At 35.9% G+C, this 18,223-nt stretch overlaps 1 protein-coding gene across 1 annotated transcript in view; it reads left to right on the top strand.

Moving 5' to 3' along the window:
* The window catches only part of LOC102683444 (neuromedin-K receptor), a 76,720-nt gene that overhangs the window by 18,996 nt on the left and 39,501 nt on the right, over positions 1-18,223 (top strand). The window lies entirely within an intron of this gene.

Here is an 18,223-nt window from a genome sequence, read left to right on the forward strand (position 1 = left end):
GAGTAGTGTCCAGAAAAAGCGCCATATAAGTGTAAGGAATTATTATTATTTCCTACTTGAACTTGGATTATAAATGTCTGATGCTTCTGAATAACTATTTATACACAGTAAAAACTCACTTGAGTAGAAGAAAATGTCTAATAAGAACTTTTTGAAGTTCACCATGTGTAAGCATGGCCAGATTTCAATGAAAACAGCACTAAAGTGTTGACCTCATTACAGAAGCATCATGCCCTGCAAACATTATTACATTTATATTCAAACAATAGCCACATCTCTCAAATACTGTAAGTCACTTTACAGAAATAAGTTTATTTATGGTATAGAATTAAATTATACAGAATATTTGGGACACAAATACAGTATGCACAGAAGTGACAGTAGGCTTTTTCATCTTTTAGTAAATGCATGTATTGATTTTATGTATTCCCAGTTGTATTTCAAGAAAACAACCTTTTCGCTTTTTCTGTTTTTGACTCATTTGATGTAATATTTTTTCAATTTAATATTTTCCACATAAATTAGCTGCAGAACGGAAATTCATTGAAAACACTATTAAGTGGCCCTATGATATAACTGGAAATCAGGATATAATGTACTGTATCAGGAAATTATTAAAACAATCTAGTCTCCATGAAGTTCAAGTAGGTAGCTGCGTCAGTATGTGTAGGCTGCAAAGGAACAAGTAAAGGTCTTTTCCATACTGAAAGCCTTCTTCAGGTGCCCTTCTACACGTCATGTGTCTTTTCGACATGGAATAGATTTTTACCTGTTCTTTTCTAGTCTCCATTTGTGTCAGTCTTATTGCACACTGATACTAGTAATAAAATTGCTGTAACCCTGTTAACATATTACTTCTTTGGGAGTATGTGTGTAAAATAATATTTTTCATTTTACATTGATGATTTAGAATGATAATTGTTTTTCGTGCTGTGCTCTGCATGTTAAGACATACAGTATATACACAGTAAAACAACATACTGTACGTGTGCCACATGCAAAATAAAAAATCAGTGAATGAGTCAATGAATCAATGAGAATAAAAAATCAGTGAGTGATTCTTTCACTGAATGAGGGAAACCTTCAATGAGAATAAAAAATCGCATTTTTTGAATGAGACTCAAATAGTCATTCTATTCTGTTTTGTTAACGAGTGCATACTGCAGTATGTTTTGTCTACTACTACTTCTTCTACTACTACTACTACTAATAATACCTATAGTGTATAAAATAAAAAAAGGTACTTAATTGTCCCATACAAATCATTATCTGATCGTTATCTGCACTATCAGTGTCTCTACTACCAGCACTATACTGTATATGCTGTATAGTATGAACTTTCTGTCAATTGAAAAACATTTCATCCAGAAATATAATAACTATTTTCCTACTAGTACACGCAATAACAGAATGGTACTTTTACCATTATTGTAAAAGTGCCCATTTTGAATGAGTGCACATGTCTGCAGAGGTACTTTGTTATCAGTTGCGACAAAAACTCTTGGGAACCCAGACTTTTGACAAAGCTACTGCCTACTTAAGAATTGCTCTTGCAGCTCATGGATTAGAGAGACATGCGTTTTCCTTCATGTTTCACTGATGCTTCAATATAAACTGCATTATAACTTAAATCGACTGTGGCAGCAATACCCCCCTGGAAAGAACCAGTAGAAAAAAGATAAACGTAAAATCAATTTTAGTGCAACACTCAGTACCTACATCTCCTCCAGCACCTGTCTATAGTAGTCCATGGCAGATATTGTTCACAGGTAGCATATATAGTACATTCACTGCAAAGGAACAAGTACAGTAAAAGGTTTATTCAATGCTTCTTCGTGTGTGTGACAGCTCCACAACTCTTCGGCTCCACAGGCGAAACGTTGTGTTTTCTTTCTTCTCTTTTCAGCATGGAACAAACCTATTACTTGTTCCTTTGCAGCCTACGCATGCTGACGCAGCTACAGTACCCACCTGAACATATACTGTACATTCACAGTCTCTAATACTTTAATAAAAGTGACTCTGGTTAAGTACAGTACAGTACATGCACATTTTCTATGTAAACAAATGAATCACAGAACAATTACATATTTTGTTGATAATAAATATATATGTTAGCTATTAACATTTTTGTATATTAATAGAAATTTGCATACACACTCTCAATCCACTCAACATGTCACACATTCTTTCCTTTTGTTACGTGTTTTCTATTAAAAGTTTTCTTTTAAAATTATTTGTCACAAAATCAGACAAAACCATCAAGGTACCGTACAGTTCAGTTGATAGCTTTTTAATAAATGGATATACTGAAAATTTAGGTACAATTTAACTTGGATGCTGAAGTACTGTTTTTTTTTTTATCTGAATGAGTTAACATTTTTGTAAAAATGTTTAAGGATCTGTGTTCCTCATTAAATTTCTCAGCAAGCATGGGATCAGAAGGAGGTCATTCTTCCCAGTTGCTCCCTATAGTGTTCTGTACTTTGGCCAGTGGTCACAAGATGCATGAAAACCCCTAAACCTTGCTGCATGACTGCGAACAGGGATCAGTGTCAGCAGGGTTCAAGACTGCACGCTCTGCTGTTCAAACTTTGTTTTTCTTCCTCTTCTCACCGCCCTCTTGTCAGCATTGAAATATTTTTCTGCAGGCAGATATCAGCATGAGATATTTGACAGTTGTCCGACATTAACAGGTGGCAGTTGAATTCAAGCTGAAATTCAACGCTTTGTACCAGGCTGTTCAAGAGATAAAATTCGAACCACTTTAGTTTTTTTTACTGTGCTCAGAGCTTACCACCTTCTAAAATGTGGCTGTAAGCCCTAAAATGTCCTTGGCATAATAAACAATGTCAATGTGCAAGTAATTCTGCATATAATTATCACCCAGACGTACAGAGGATTGAAGGAAGAGAGGACTTCATATCAGAAATATTAACAACCTGCAGGGATCAGAAGGTTGTTAGACTGGTAACAGTAACTGTTCAGTAACTGGACTCTCCCACAGAGACTTCATTTGAATTTTGAGTTTGAATTTTTTAATCATCTGAAACCAAGCCCCCAGTTGTAAGAAAGTCATATTACACAAGCATATAATTATTTAAAGACTATGGTAAATATTTGTATTAGACCTTTTAAACACAGAACAAAATAAAAGAATAAGAGAAAAAATAAACACTTGATAAAAACCTTGTAACAACTTCAGGATACCTGTCCAATGGCTTCTGCTAATGCCTGTAACCATTTTGTGATGGTCTGTGATGTTAATGTTGAACACAATGATCATGATGGTCAATCTATTACATGACCAAAATCATTCCTGTATACTATAGTACTGGCAGTGTGGGGGCAGCCATTGCACTAGTATTAGAAAGTGGACTGTTCATGAGATATTATCAACATAGTTTTGGATAATAAGACTGTTAAGATGTTATCAGAGTATAACATTAATTGCACCCAACAACATCACTCCTTAAAATTAAACCTTGATTCATCAGAGAAACCAGATATCCTAAAACAGACATTGAAATAACCTTCAGCAAACTTGCAACTGCAACATTCCTGCCTTTACTACCTTAAGTGCCTCCTCACTGCCCAAAATTATCAGTCATGGCATCTTGGAGATGAAAAGTAGAATTGAAAAATAGTGTTTATTAGGGGATTGAGGGGTACACAATGCATTATCTAGGGGAGGGACATTCCAAAAAATTAATACATTGTTGCACAGTTGTCTCCGGCTCCAAAACAAGTTCACAAAGGCTTTTTCCTCACAGCAGAGTTGTGCTTAAATATGTTTTTTATTTAGATTAGCTACAGAAGTGGACTAAGGATTATTATGTGATGACCAATATGATGCCATTGTGCTTTAAAAATAAATTGGTCTAAATCGTTTTCTGGAATCTCTTTTAGATTTTGTCAAATTTTATCATTTTTTATCGAATTTTATTTCAGATGTTTTCCAAGTTCGGTCAGCTTTTCTCTGTTCTAAAAAATGACAGGGTATAATCATTATAATGTCACTTACTACTGTATAACTATCTAATCAAGTGTGAGTTCTTTTTGCTGGACTCCAAATCAAATTTTCATTTCAGAAACAGTTCTCTCTATGAGAACACAGCACAGGAAACTGTCAAATATGTACAGTATAAAACAATATACAAATTACCTTACATTTATATACACTATACTTTTTTTCTGTATGAATCTTGAATTCTTACAGTAAGTACGATGCCTCCTTTTGAGTGTGTTTGTTCACACACTGGATTTATAATTTGTATATTTACACAGACTATTATTAGCATGGTTTTCTCATGAAATATTAAAATGTATATACAGTGTTTGTCTAGTTGTCATTTTAAGTTAATTTACATCATGCTGCACTTCTTAAATTGTGTTTTACATGTGGTGACAATTTTTAAATCTATATTAGTTCATGAACCAGTTTCAGAGACTGTTTGGTTAATTGATTGAAAGCATATTTGTTATCCTTCCAGTGAACATACCATTACCATCTGACATGGAGTCGTTCCTGATTTTAGTATGTCCAAGTGGCTGCTACTCAGTTCTCACGTTCCAAACTATCTCTGTCTTGTCAACTGCTAGACTGATTGAATCAACACTTGGCAGGTTTCATGGATGACCAAAGCTGTTTCTGATTGTTGTGATACTATTTCTGGCCTGCTGCAGGTCATCTATTTCATAATAAAATAGTATCTTAGTGCTCCTTTCTGAGGATTGTTAGGCCAGTTACAGTAATTCCAAGTTTGGTTGGTATCATTTTAGTAACAACTTGATATTTTGTTTCCTATGTTAATTACAGTATATGATTTTCATCTATTTTAAAGTTCTCTGATCTTACGTGGATACTTTCTTGAGCTTAAGAAACCTTGATTAGTAAATGATTCATGATATTAATGATTTGTTAGTCAACACAACAAATTCCATGCTCTCAGCCTTCTGTTTAGCCATTTTCCTAACCACATATTAGTAGGTAACCTGACTCAAAAATGCTTTTGTGCCATTCAGAATGTGTTTTGTTGGCTCTGTCCTGCAGAGCTTATTTTTTTCAGAGCAGATTGCGTGTCTGATTTGGTCTTTTATGTGTTTATGGCGTTGGAAATATCATTGTTTTGCATCTGATACAAATGTTTAGTTTTGTGTTTTACATCATACATTCTTTATAGATTTATTCATACTGTACTGTGGAGACTTCATAAGTTCTTATGACTTTTGGAATGTATTTTTTCTGCATGCTAAACATTTCCTTTAAATATATCCAAATTGCTTACCGCTGTACTTAAGGCCCTGTCTCATTGGATTAAATTTGCTTTCCTGATATTAAATACCGTGTGCAGGATAATGGTGGTTCAGATTGCCAAAATACCTTCAATTTGACTATGTTATAATCCCTTGATCTCAGTGGCTCAAAAACCTGGTTACAGTGAATACTGTCCTGATTGTTAGCAAGAAGTAGGTTAAGATGCCTTTTCTCTGTGTTTTGTACTAATCAACCAAAAGCATAAATTTCTTACATTAAGCACCCTTCAAAATATGGCCTGTGTACAGTATGTGAATTGTAAGAAATTCGATGTTAATAAGTTTAATGTTTTTAATTGACTGTATTACCATTCTCTGTGTGGAAACTACCAAGCTAAAAGATTTTCCTGTGTTTTTTATTTACTGTATTCTATTGATCTATTTCACAAAAGGAAAACTACCTTAACTTCTTCTTCTTCTTTATTTTATTATAGTATACTTAAAACTGTAAAGGTTGAATTCAAATCAAATGTTTAGAAATAAGGGAAAGATGACTATGAAGGAATGAGATCTTAGAGAACAGATATGGGATATATTGGGTGCAAACAATTGAGAGATATTCTGCTTAAAGCACAGAACATGATAAATGAAAATAAGCTTAATGAAATTAACCTCTTTACAAAATAATTAAAATAGAATAGGATCTGTTTCAAGTGCTGAAATAAAAGTTCCTGAACTCAGGTCCTGGTTTAAATGAGACTGGTGAGCTTTGTTATGTATGTATGCTGGAACAACACCACCAGTGCAAAAGGGCAGTGCAGTTCAGAGTTACAGTGGTACGTTCGCTAGTTTATATACCATGATCAAAACAGGTTACTGAGCTGATTACATCCTTTGTTACTACGCAGAGCTTTAGGCAGAACTTTGGGAAACATGTTAGAACAGAACATTCTCTGAAATTCTAAATATTAAGTTAAATATGGAGTTAGAACAAGTGGTTTACAGGTCCAGATACTACTGCAACAGGGAGTTCAAGAAACTTGAGGAAGTTGACGGTTATTTGCTTATTCATAGCGCTGCAGGAGCCTCACTAGGAAAGTGTGATTAAACTGTACTGAGCTTGACCTATGGCACATACTGTATGACAGAAAACATCCTCTTTCAGGTGATGCCTTTATAACAGAATTATATTAACCTTTCACAAGAAAAAGAATATATTGAATAGCAAACATTGTAGGTAAAATTAGGCCCAAAAAGGCCCAACAAGGGATTGAAAGGAATATTATAAAGGAGGCTAAAACCATTTTTTTCTTGTATTGCAATAACTGTAACAGGTTAAGTAGAATGTTCTTGGAATAATAATGGGAATCTCCTTGTCAATGTAAGAAAGATTGCTGATGTATAAAATATTTCACTCTGGAATTGACGCTATGAATTAGGCAGATAACAACTAATCTATTAAAGAATATTTACACAGATGAGGAAGAAGTACTAGAAGCCTTTAAGATCAACAAGTTTGCTTGCCTGACAGCATTCTGTCAAATAAGACACATTATTTATAGGCCATTAGTCAGACTGTAACAGTCACTCAAGACAGGGGTAATACCAATTGTCTGATAAATCACTAATGTAGTGCCCTTTTACTGTATATCAAGGGGTCACAAATCTGAAACAGTTAAAAACTAAAAAGTACTGTTACTTGAAAGGTACTGCAAATGATAATTAGAACTAAACTAGAAGGATCATGTACAGTCAATTTGCAACTTACTGTACATGCTCTCAACTAACAGTCACAGCTTTATGGGGTAAAATAGACTATTTTAAAAAAGCTTCATTTTCTGAAAAACTTGACAAGGACGGCTACAAAAGCTAGTTAGTGAGCTTAGAAGTATATGAACAACAAACAACAGTAATGGACACACAAATCTGATTTTTTTTTTACTTGGCTTGATTACATTCTCATACAAACTGACTGAAGAAGGTAAAGTTTTTTATCTTAAAAGATGGAGATAATCGCTTCACAGGGGTCATCAGATTTTGGATTACATTACGTCTCCCATTCTGCAGTTCTTATCTTTACAGCATTGATTACATTGCAGTATATTATTCATCATTTAAGTAAATTCACCAGGTACCTTTGGTATTTTGTAGTAAGACTGAACTTCTTTGAATACTGAAACTACAGGATGGATAAGTAGATTGCCTTACACTATAAAAACCAACATGTTGTCATATAAAAAAGATCCACTTTCCAGCCGCGGACCAGAATGCATCATTCATTCCATTTTCTAACAGCATCATGCAGTTCAGCATTATTTTAAACAATTAGTGAGGTCAGACTGTTATGCAGTTTCCACTTCATAAATGTAATTTCAAAACTGGGAAATGATACTATACAGTATATGTATTTTATTACTGTGGCACAGACTTTAAAGTACTTTATACTGTATACTACAGTGTTCCTCTTTGGAGCCTTGATATGCATTAATTTCTTTAACCCTAATGCAAAAGATAAAGTAAACCATTTGTACAGATTGAAATAACTTGAAGCTCTTTTAATGTGTGAAATGATAACTGAAATATGGAAAAAGAACACTGTGGAGTGAGAGGACTTCTTCAGCATGTCAATTAAATTGTATTGATTCTTAATGTCCTTTCCTTAATTCAGATGTTGCTTTTGAGAAATACTCTGTAATGGCTTTATAGACATCATCGGGGTAGCCATGGATGTGGCCACTTTCAACAAGTTATGTGTTTTATTGACACGTTTGTTGACTTATTGACAAACTTCTTATGCGTATTTAAACAAAAGCTAAATCACTGACAAATTCAACACAAACATTGCTACAACTTTCATTTTTAATAGTATGATAGTTATAGAATGTTTTACTTTCAAGGAGAAATACCTGTTTTATTAATGCAATTCCATCCATCCATTTTCTAACAGCATTGTCCTATTCATGGTTTCAAGGGAGCCAGTAAGCCAGGCTAGGATATACGCTGGGTGGGAGACCAGTCCATTGTCATGCACAAACAGACACAAACACACACACCAAGACCAATTTTTCCCATAGCCAATTAACCTACTAGTATATTTTTGGAATGTGGAAAGCAGAGACGTTGAAGAAACCCAACGCAAACACAGGGAGAACATACAGTACAAACTCCACACAGATTGCACCCAGGACTGGAATTGAACCTAGAACCCCAGTACTGCTAAGTACAGTAGCAATGTTAACCACTGCACCACTGCACTGTCCCTGAATGCACCATATTCAAACAAAAGAGCATGAAGGGACTTGGGTCCTTAAAGAACTGCTACATTTATATACACTATACTTTTTTTCTGTATGAATCTTGAATTCTTACAGTAAGTACGATGCCTCCTTTTGAGTGTGTTTGTTCACACACTGGATTTATAATTTGTATATTTACACAGACTATTATTAGCATGGTTTTCTCATGAAATATTAAAATGTATATACAGTGTTTGTCTAGTTGTCATTTTAAGTTAATTTACATCATGCTGCACTTCTTAAATTGTGTTTTACATGTGGTGACAATTTTTAAATCTATATTAGTTCATGAACCAGTTTCAGAGACTGTTTGGTTAATTGATTGAAAGCATATTTGTTATCCTTCCAGTGAACATACCATTACCATCTGACATGGAGTCGTTCCTGATTTTAGTATGTCCAAGTGGCTGCTACTCAGTTCTCACGTTCCAAACTATCTCTGTCTTGTCAACTGCTAGACTGATTGAATCAACACTTGGCAGGTTTCATGGATGACCAAAGCTGTTTCTGATTGTTGTGATACTATTTCTGGCCTGCTGCAGGTCATCTATTTCATAATAAAATAGTATCTTAGTGCTCCTTTCTGAGGATTGTTAGGCCAGTTACAGTAATTCCAAGTTTGGTTGGTATCATTTTAGTAACAACTTGATATTTTGTTTCCTATGTTAATTACAGTATATGATTTTCATCTATTTTAAAGTTCTCTGATCTTACGTGGATACTTTCTTGAGCTTAAGAAACCTTGATTAGTAAATGATTAATGATATTAATGATTTGTTAGTCAACACAACAAATTCCATGCTCTCAGCCTTCTGTTTAGCCATTTTCCTAACCACATATTAGTAGGTAACCTGACTCAAAAATGCTTTTGTGCCATTCAGAATGTGTTTTGTAGGCTCTGTCCTGCAGAGCTTATTTTTTTCAGAGCAGATTGCGTGTCTGATTTGGTCTTTTATGTGTTTATGGCGTTGGAAATATCATTCTTTTGCATCTGATACAAATGTTTAGTTTTGTGTTTTACATAGCCAATTAACCTACTAGTATATTTTTGGAATGTGGAAAGCAGAGACGTTGAAGAAACCCAACGCAAACACAGGGAGAACATACAGTACAAACTCCACACAGATTGCACCCAGGACTGGAATTGAACCTAGAACCCCAGTACTGCTAAGTACAGTAGCAATGTTAACCACTGCACCACTGCACTGTCCCTGAATGCACCATATTCAAACAAAAGAGCATGAAGGGACTTGGGTCCTTAAAGAACTGCTACATTCATATGTAAATGCAGTGCAACTGTAAAATTCTTTGTTCATCTTTATTTCATTGTTGCTCTGCTTGTAAAGTCAAGTCATTTTAAACTTACAGTATTTATGCTTATTAAAAGTATTAAAATGTGGGTACAATATATCTCAGGAGCATAGCAAAATAGCTTGCAGTAAAAGCTACCTTTCATCAATAAAAAGCCCTCTGTGTCTTGTAAACATAGCATCAAGCCTTTTGTGTTCTGTTAGCAATTAGTATTTCAATCATTGACTGGAGTCAGTGACAAATTAAGTTTCTTACGGTGAGAATTCAGTAATTCTGATAGACATATATCTTGTATTAAAAATCATCCATTCAAGATTTAGAAATTTAAACAAGATATTTGTATTGGAAATTGATATGGTTGCCACTGTAGGTTATATTATGTATCTTGATTATGTTTTACATTCAGAATTATGCTGTTATTTTTTGCAGCCTACCCTACAGTAATGTAATAAAATAGGTATTTGGTGCAGGAAGAATTGTCAGAAAGCACTGCAATGTTATTATCTTGTAAGATGAATATATTTTTAAATACATCTGGAAAAACCTAATGTGTAGTAATAAATACATACCTTTGTCTGAAACAACAGGAACTCTGTAGCAGACAGTTTTATTCATTGTATGGGTTTTGGCCACAATGTTAGCATAACACTGTCATTCTTCTCTGATCATGGGAATTCTCTACTTGGCTGTAGAAATTCATATTAACTTGGTGAATTTTCAATCAGTCAATAAATCTCATCATTACTACAGGAACATTCATGATACATTACTTCAGAATATCCATAATCCAAATACACTAATTGTAAACATAACTGGAACAATTCGACAATTCAAATACAATACAGCAATTCAAATGAAAAAAATATATAAATAAAAACATTAATAGATTCAGTTCTGTAATGATAAGTATGGTGATATTAAGCTTTTGAAAAAATCTCAAAACAACATAAAAGATCCCTAATATGCAGTGAGCAGGAACCTAAGCTATCAGACAAGACTGCAAGGCAGTTAGGTTGTCGCCTATGTTGTATGCAAAATGTGTAAATATATATCCATCCATCCATTATGTAACCCTTTTATCTAATAAAAGTTCCCAGGGTAGCCTGAGCGTGTCCTGACAAGTAAAAACACAGTCAGACCAGAAGCCATTTAACCTACTAGTTTGTCATTTTAATGTGAGAGAAAGTCCATGCAAACTCAGGGAAAACATACATACTCCACACAGATAGCACCTCAGGAATTGAACCCAGGACTTCAACAATGCTAACCACTGTGCCACTGTACTGCCCCAATAAATATTTATATACTTTTCAAAGAATGTGTGGGGCCAAGAGCAGCGTTTGTAATGACTTAAGAAGATGAATTCTTTATTAAGAATAGGTCAATGTTCAGTCCATTCTGAATAGTAGAAAGAAAGTACAGTACAGTACTTGCACCTTTGCAGCTGGTGCACACTAATGCAGCTCCCCACTTGAAATTCAGAGCCATTTAGCTCTTCATCCCGTCACAATGTTGCAGGAGACTGAACTGGTAACTGCATGTGTAAAAAGGTGAATACACATACACGGTCAGTTATCGGTTCTGTGCTTTGTGATTGGATGAGTGACGTGTGATGGACACAGCATTGGTATGACAGGAGGGCAACTATTACTAGTGCCTCATAGCTCTTGGGTTCCAGATTTGATTTAAGACTAGGGTGCCTTCAATGTGAAGTTTGCATGTACTCCCTTCACTCACATGTGTTTTCACAGTGTGTTTTGGTTTCTTCCCTTCCAGGGGAGTGTTCACAATGTTAATGGGTGTCTCTAAATTGTTAGTTCATGTGGGTGCAGGCTCTGCAGTGGACTGGCATCCCTCCAAGGGTGTGCCTGAAATAAACATTGGGTTGCCACGACCCTTTCTCACAATGGGCAGATGTTCCTCCTACACAAACATGACCTGCTCTTTCTCTGAGCTGCTCATAACCTGCGTAACCTGCTTATTCCACAGCCTATAAATCCTCAAAATGATGCAGCATTACGTCCTGCACTTTTTTGAAAGTCCTTGGAATAGCTTGAAAATTTAATTTGCGTTTTTTGAGTAGTGCAGTTACATATTATTTCATTGAAAATAAAAAAAGAATGTGTAACTGCCATGAATATATCGGTCATGTCAGTTTTCTGAATGCTAACCTTTTTTCCACATAGTGCAGAACCTTTCATGTCATCTGAAAATGCCATTTGCAAAGCTGACCGTTAGGATGCAGAATTTTAATGACCTTAGGTAAGATCTTGTTTATGCACAGATACAAAATTCCAGCCTGGAGCAGTTTTCTAGGTTAAAAATCCCTTGCTTTGTGACAGACTGCAACAAAAACAATCAAGCAGATTTCAAGGTCTCTTCTGGTCTTTTTTACCTTAAGACGCAACTGTCTTGCAACAGACTGTTTCTCAAAGTGAAGTGGTTGGTGTACAGATTACAAATTAGAGGAGTGAAAATGGTGATACAGCGACAACTATTATTATTATTATTATTATTGTTATTATTATTATTAATATTATTCATATAATAATATTATTGACTCAACAAAGGCAGAACACTGTAGCCTTCTTCTTGCTTTTCCATGGTACTACAATGTACCAAAAAGTGGTATTTTTCGTATTGCAGTGATGTGGTTTGTTGTGACTGACTTTAACTAATTATCAGTTAAGGAGAAAGAAAAGCAAAAGTTAGATTTTACAATAAAATATAGTATCATAAACACATATTCCATGCTATTAAGATTATACAGTATATATAATATATAAAATATGTTCATTGCGTAATTAATATATTCTCCAAAACATCTCTATAAAAGAACACTTCTAATCCAGAACAAAAGCAACTTCATTAGACAGTAATAATGCTTTTCACTAGTTATTTCTTTTTATTGTACTGTTGGAAGGAACAAAAAAGCATACACCAAAGAAACAGTATATTTAAACAAACAAATGAATTAACAAAAGTTTTATTTAATAGGCATTGCAGTTTGTACAGTATGAGAGGCTTAAATTAATCATACAAATTATGGGAATGAATATAAATTACCTCTTGCCATTTTGCATCACAGAGATGCAGAATTATCTAAACTGACTTCTAATTCTGTGTTTTTGCACATGTAAAGGCAATCTTCCCATTGAAATAGTAAGATTAAAATCTAATAATTTTATAGTGCTGTAATTTATGAATCCACAGTACATTTTTACAGTGTAGAACATAACAATCTCTTCTTGTATTTAAAGGCAAAAAAGGTTGCAGCTTTCCAAAAGGTGTTGGAGTACACACTAGTCCTAGAAAAGGAGCAGACCTGTTTCATTTGATCTGGCACTGAACAAGCAATTAAGATTAACAATATGATTGGATTTTCTCAATTTGCTCTTTACAGGATAATACATAGAACTTTGGATGTTTCATCAACTTGAATTAAAATTACTGTTGGTACTGTACATGTTATCCAGTTTATTCTCTCCATCAGGCCATCGTAGTATCTCATTTTATTTGTGTTACTGTTTCAAAGTGTACAGATGCAGCCATTCAAAGTGCGCGTTACAGACACGTACCGGAGGTAATTGGCTACGGCATCGTGCATCGTGACGCAAGATGACGCGGGGTACCGCGGTACATGATTGGTTGACCGACAGGGGCACTCGTGGTCCGTTGGTCTGTCGTAGAAAGACTTACAGTAAACATCTTTACTGTGCCCGTTGTAGATATTGAATTTTACCACTGAAGGGAAATCTTAGTAGCTGAGCATAAAAAGAATAGGAGCATACTGTAATGCTTGTGAAGGCCATAAACTATATTAATTTTGGAACATAAACATACAGTATATGCCTGGTCTTGGTACTTTAAAGAAAAAATACACACCAGTATTCCATTTCTCCCTAAATATTTTAAGCATCGAAGTCTTTAACTAAAGAGATACCGGAGTCAACAAGCATACTTTTAGAATTTGATTAAAAGGGAATATAATATGGAATCGCGTATCTAAAGAATTTAATAACGATATGATTATATTCGTGTACTGCGACAGGGCTGTGTAGGGCTGTTTCGCCTCTCTCTTTATGTGACTTCCCTTGTAGCCTACTGGTCTACATGCCCAATTACCAACTCACGGGTTGTGTGTTCAACTCCAGCTGGTGCTGGACTTTCCTTTTAACAAGATGTCTTCAAAAAAATAGAATAGCGATATTATGGACAATCAATTGACTTTTATATTTCAAAATATCACAACATGATCGATTCTAAGTCATTTTTGATAACAATGAATAGTCACCTTCTTCCCTTCTGACAACGGTCCCTGCTTCTGCTTCCTGCTTCTATTGTGTGTGTGTGTGTAATAGAGTACATTTTTATAGAGAAATGGAGGCTGGACAGTATGCGATACAATATAAACATTTATATTGATTTAAATCGTGTTTTGATTTAAATCGCAAACGCGTGTTTAATTATATGTGTTTTTTTATCATAATCAGGCTAATGCAACATAAATTGATACAGTATCTTTGTCTTCTAAGTATCTTAATAAACTTTCAGCGTAGCTTTCTACCCGTTTAGATTTATATTTCTTGGGATATTGGGATCAAACGTGGAAGGATTAGATTGTAAAGAGCAGGACAGGAGTGAAAGGCGAGGTTTAGGAAGGCGTACAGTCTGGGCAGGTATAGATTACACTTTTCTAAAATGTATTTGAAAAATAAAAAACGATTACAAGGTGAATAAGGTTGCACAGTGGTTAGCATTGTGTTACGGCTCTCAGGACCCTAGTCAGGACCCTATGCGGTAGAAGGTCAGAGAGCAGGGAGCGGGGGTTGAGCGAGCTGGGTGTACAGTACAGTACAGAACAGGAAGCGCAGATCAGGAAGCCAAAGGTCTGAGAGAGTGAGAAAGAACTAGCGAGTCGTTACAAGGACGTGAACGAGGACCTCTACTGGTATACCCAATAATGAGCACTGTGGTAGTGGTGAAGAGCCCTTAAGTAGTCTGGATAGTTAGTTTTGATTCTAGCGTCTTCTGGAGTTGGAAGGGGCTTGTTTCGGGAACCATGACACATTGCTGCCTCACAATGCTGGGGTCCTGGGTTTCTGAACCTGAGGTTACAAAATAAATAGATGGAATTGAAGAACAACTAGTGTGAATATTGCTAACAGGAAATGGATACATGATACAGTATATTGAACCCATTCAATGAAAAAATGGACCCCATTTAACCACTTTGATTTAAAAGTAGTTTTGAGCATTGACATGTCATTAAGTGCTTCAGCATTATATACAGTTCATCTGTGCCTAAATCATAAATCACTTTCTGTTTTATTCTTGATTATGTGACACTAAACTAATTTGTATTGCTTTCAATGTCTCTCAGTATCTACTAATTCATGAGGTGTTGATAGATGCCATCTACAACTCCTTGTTTATAGTTTTATCACCACATTTGCTAGCTCTGGAACAACAAATTATGAAACAAGTGCAAATGATTTTAAAATGTGATTTGGGTTTATTTGAGAGAAAGATGCAGTACACATGAAAGAAATGGCTTAGTCCTAATCAACTGATTATTACTATATACTGTATACAGCTGGATGTAATATTACAACTACAAAACACTTAATGGCTTTTCCTTAAAGAAAAGTACATCCAAAAAGATGGAATAAAATAATTGCAGAGGTGAAAAACATACTATAAAAACTCAATAGTGTTGTGTCTGACATGTCTGGTGCTTCCAGCAGCTCCAATCTTACAGGCGTATCAAGGTCACCATCTGTTTTCTTCCAAGCCTGTAATCCTTCCTCTGGTAGGTCAGTGTCACAGAATTATGTGCAGCTGCATTGTGAATATATTAAAGCAAAAAAAATAGCTAACTTTCTGGAGAATATACTGAAGTACAGTACATTGAGCTTCCACCAGCCTCTACATTGAGAAGTGATGAACACCTTGCCAATATAATGAGCAACTTGCTGTACTTAGGTTTAGAGAACAAAACTACTGTTTTTTATGTTTTGTTTTATGAGCTTTTCACAAAATGATTCTCGTACTACTTATACTTTTGTGATTCCATGGCTTTTTTGTTTTGGCTTTTGAAGCTAATCTTGCAATGTAAAGTTCTCCCTTATGAGATTGAGGAGTATTAATGTATGTACAGTATCTACACAGTATGGAAATATACTGTAGCTTAAACAGATTCTAAATCTGTTACTCTGTGGAGTGCATTACTGATGATTTCTAAATATCCTATGAAAAGGAAAAGGATGTTTGAAGTGCTAATAAAGTTCAAATAAAATTAGTGTCTTGACATTGGCAAAGTTCTTTATGTCAACAACCACATGTTGTTGACATAATTGTGGACCACATGCGTTTTTCGCTAAGGAATTTATTCCTCCCTTCCACTTTTGTTCCTTTAATTCTAAATGTACTGTAATTGGCTGAAGGGTAAGATTAAATATGCATTTATATGTTCTTTCTAGAATTTATAATAACAAAATTTAAACTACTACTGTGTCTTTTGTGATAAGTACCATGCCAACTTTCTTTCTGTTCAGCCCTATTAAGTATTATGTAATTGAATAATGGGCTTGGAGTGGCTTTTGTGAGGAATGTGTTAATTATTCAGCATGAGAACGTGGGGAATGTGTGTTCCTAGTGGACAATGAGCCAATCCCTTCCCATAAAAAAAACTCTAAAGGGACTGTGGCAGTTTTACTTGTTGAAAGAAATATTGGATGCAAAGGTGGTTGCAAAAAGGAAAATAAAGTTTTAGAGTTCCTTCTTCAAAAGAAATCACTTAGCTCTACTGATATGCAGTACTGTATACAGTATAAACCTGTATACCATTATTTAGAGCATATGTACTGTGCATTTGCAATTGAAAGGAGGCCATTTGGGCCATAGATAGATAGATAGATACTTTATTGATCCCGTGAGGGAAATTGCAGTGCAACAGCAGCTTGACACACACAACACAGCCACAGTGTAACGAATTATATAGTAATAGTACAATACATACAATACAATACAGGAGTTACTCACAGTCCGGACACACAAAAGGAAACTAGAACAGAACAGTACACAGAAAATCGTATCACACGTATGAATATAAATATAGATGTAACCATAGATATAAATATAAATATAAATGTATTGCACAGGTCCCTGGCATATATTGCACAAAAGTGGTTGTAAACGGGAAAAAGAAAAAGAAAGAGAACAGATGTAGCAGTAGATGTGTATATGCGTTTAGTCCAGAAACAGGTCACTGTCGCTGTTGCCTCTGCCAAGACGCAAGGTGGATGCGTTGTACAGTCTTATGGCAGACGGCAAGAATGACCTCCTGTAGCGCTCCCTGTCGCACCGTGGATGAATCAGTCTATTGCTGAACGTGCTCTTCATTCCCGCAAGCCTGTCATAGAGGGGATGGGAGAAGTTGTCCATGATAGCCTCCAGTTTGGACATCATTCTCCTCTCAGCCACTACCTCCAAGGGGTCCAGGTCAGACCCAATGACAGAGCTCGCTCTCCTGATGAGCTTGTTCAGCCTTTTGGAATCTACTGCTCTAATCCCAGAGCCCTAGCACACCACTGCGTAGAAAATGGCACTCGCTACCACCGACTGATAAAACATGTGTAGCATCTTACTACACACATTGAAGGACCTGAGCCTCCTCAAGAAGTAAAGTCGGCTCTGTCCGTTCTTATAAATGGCCTCGATGTTCTTAGACCATTCCAGTCTATCGTCGATGTGCACACCCAGGTACTTGTACGAGTCCACCATCTCCACGCCACTCCCATGGATGTAGACAGGAGTAGGTTTGACCTTTTTCCTCCTGAAATCTACCACCAGTTCCTTTGTCTTTGTAACATTCAGTTCCAAGTGGTTCACCCCACACAACTCCAAAAAGCTGCTGACCAGTCCTCTTTACTCCTCCTCCTGCTCACCCTTGATACATCCCACAATTGCAGAGTCATCTGAGAACTTTTGCAGGTGGCATGACTTTGAGTTGTACTTAAAGTCCGAAGTATAGAGGGTGAAGAGGAATGGAGAAAGAACTGTCCCTTGAGGTGCCCCTGTGTTACTCACTACCAGTTCAGACACGCAGTTCTGAAGTCTCACAGACTGTGGTCTGCCCGTCAGGTAGTCGGTGATCCACGAGGTCATGGAGGCATCTCCTCCAGCTTCCTCCTTAGAAGTAAGGGCTGGATGGTATTGAAGGCACTGGAGAAGTCGAAAAACATGATCCTTACAGTGTTGCCAGCCCTGTCCAGGTGTGAGTAGGCCCTTTGCAGCATGTAGATGATCGCATCCTCCACACCAACACTGGGCTGGTAGGCAAACTGTAGGGTGTCCAG

This window comes from Lepisosteus oculatus, chromosome 1 (assembly GCF_040954835.1).
Source record: "Lepisosteus oculatus isolate fLepOcu1 chromosome 1, fLepOcu1.hap2, whole genome shotgun sequence".
Lineage (NCBI taxonomy): Eukaryota > Metazoa > Chordata > Actinopteri > Semionotiformes > Lepisosteidae > Lepisosteus > Lepisosteus oculatus.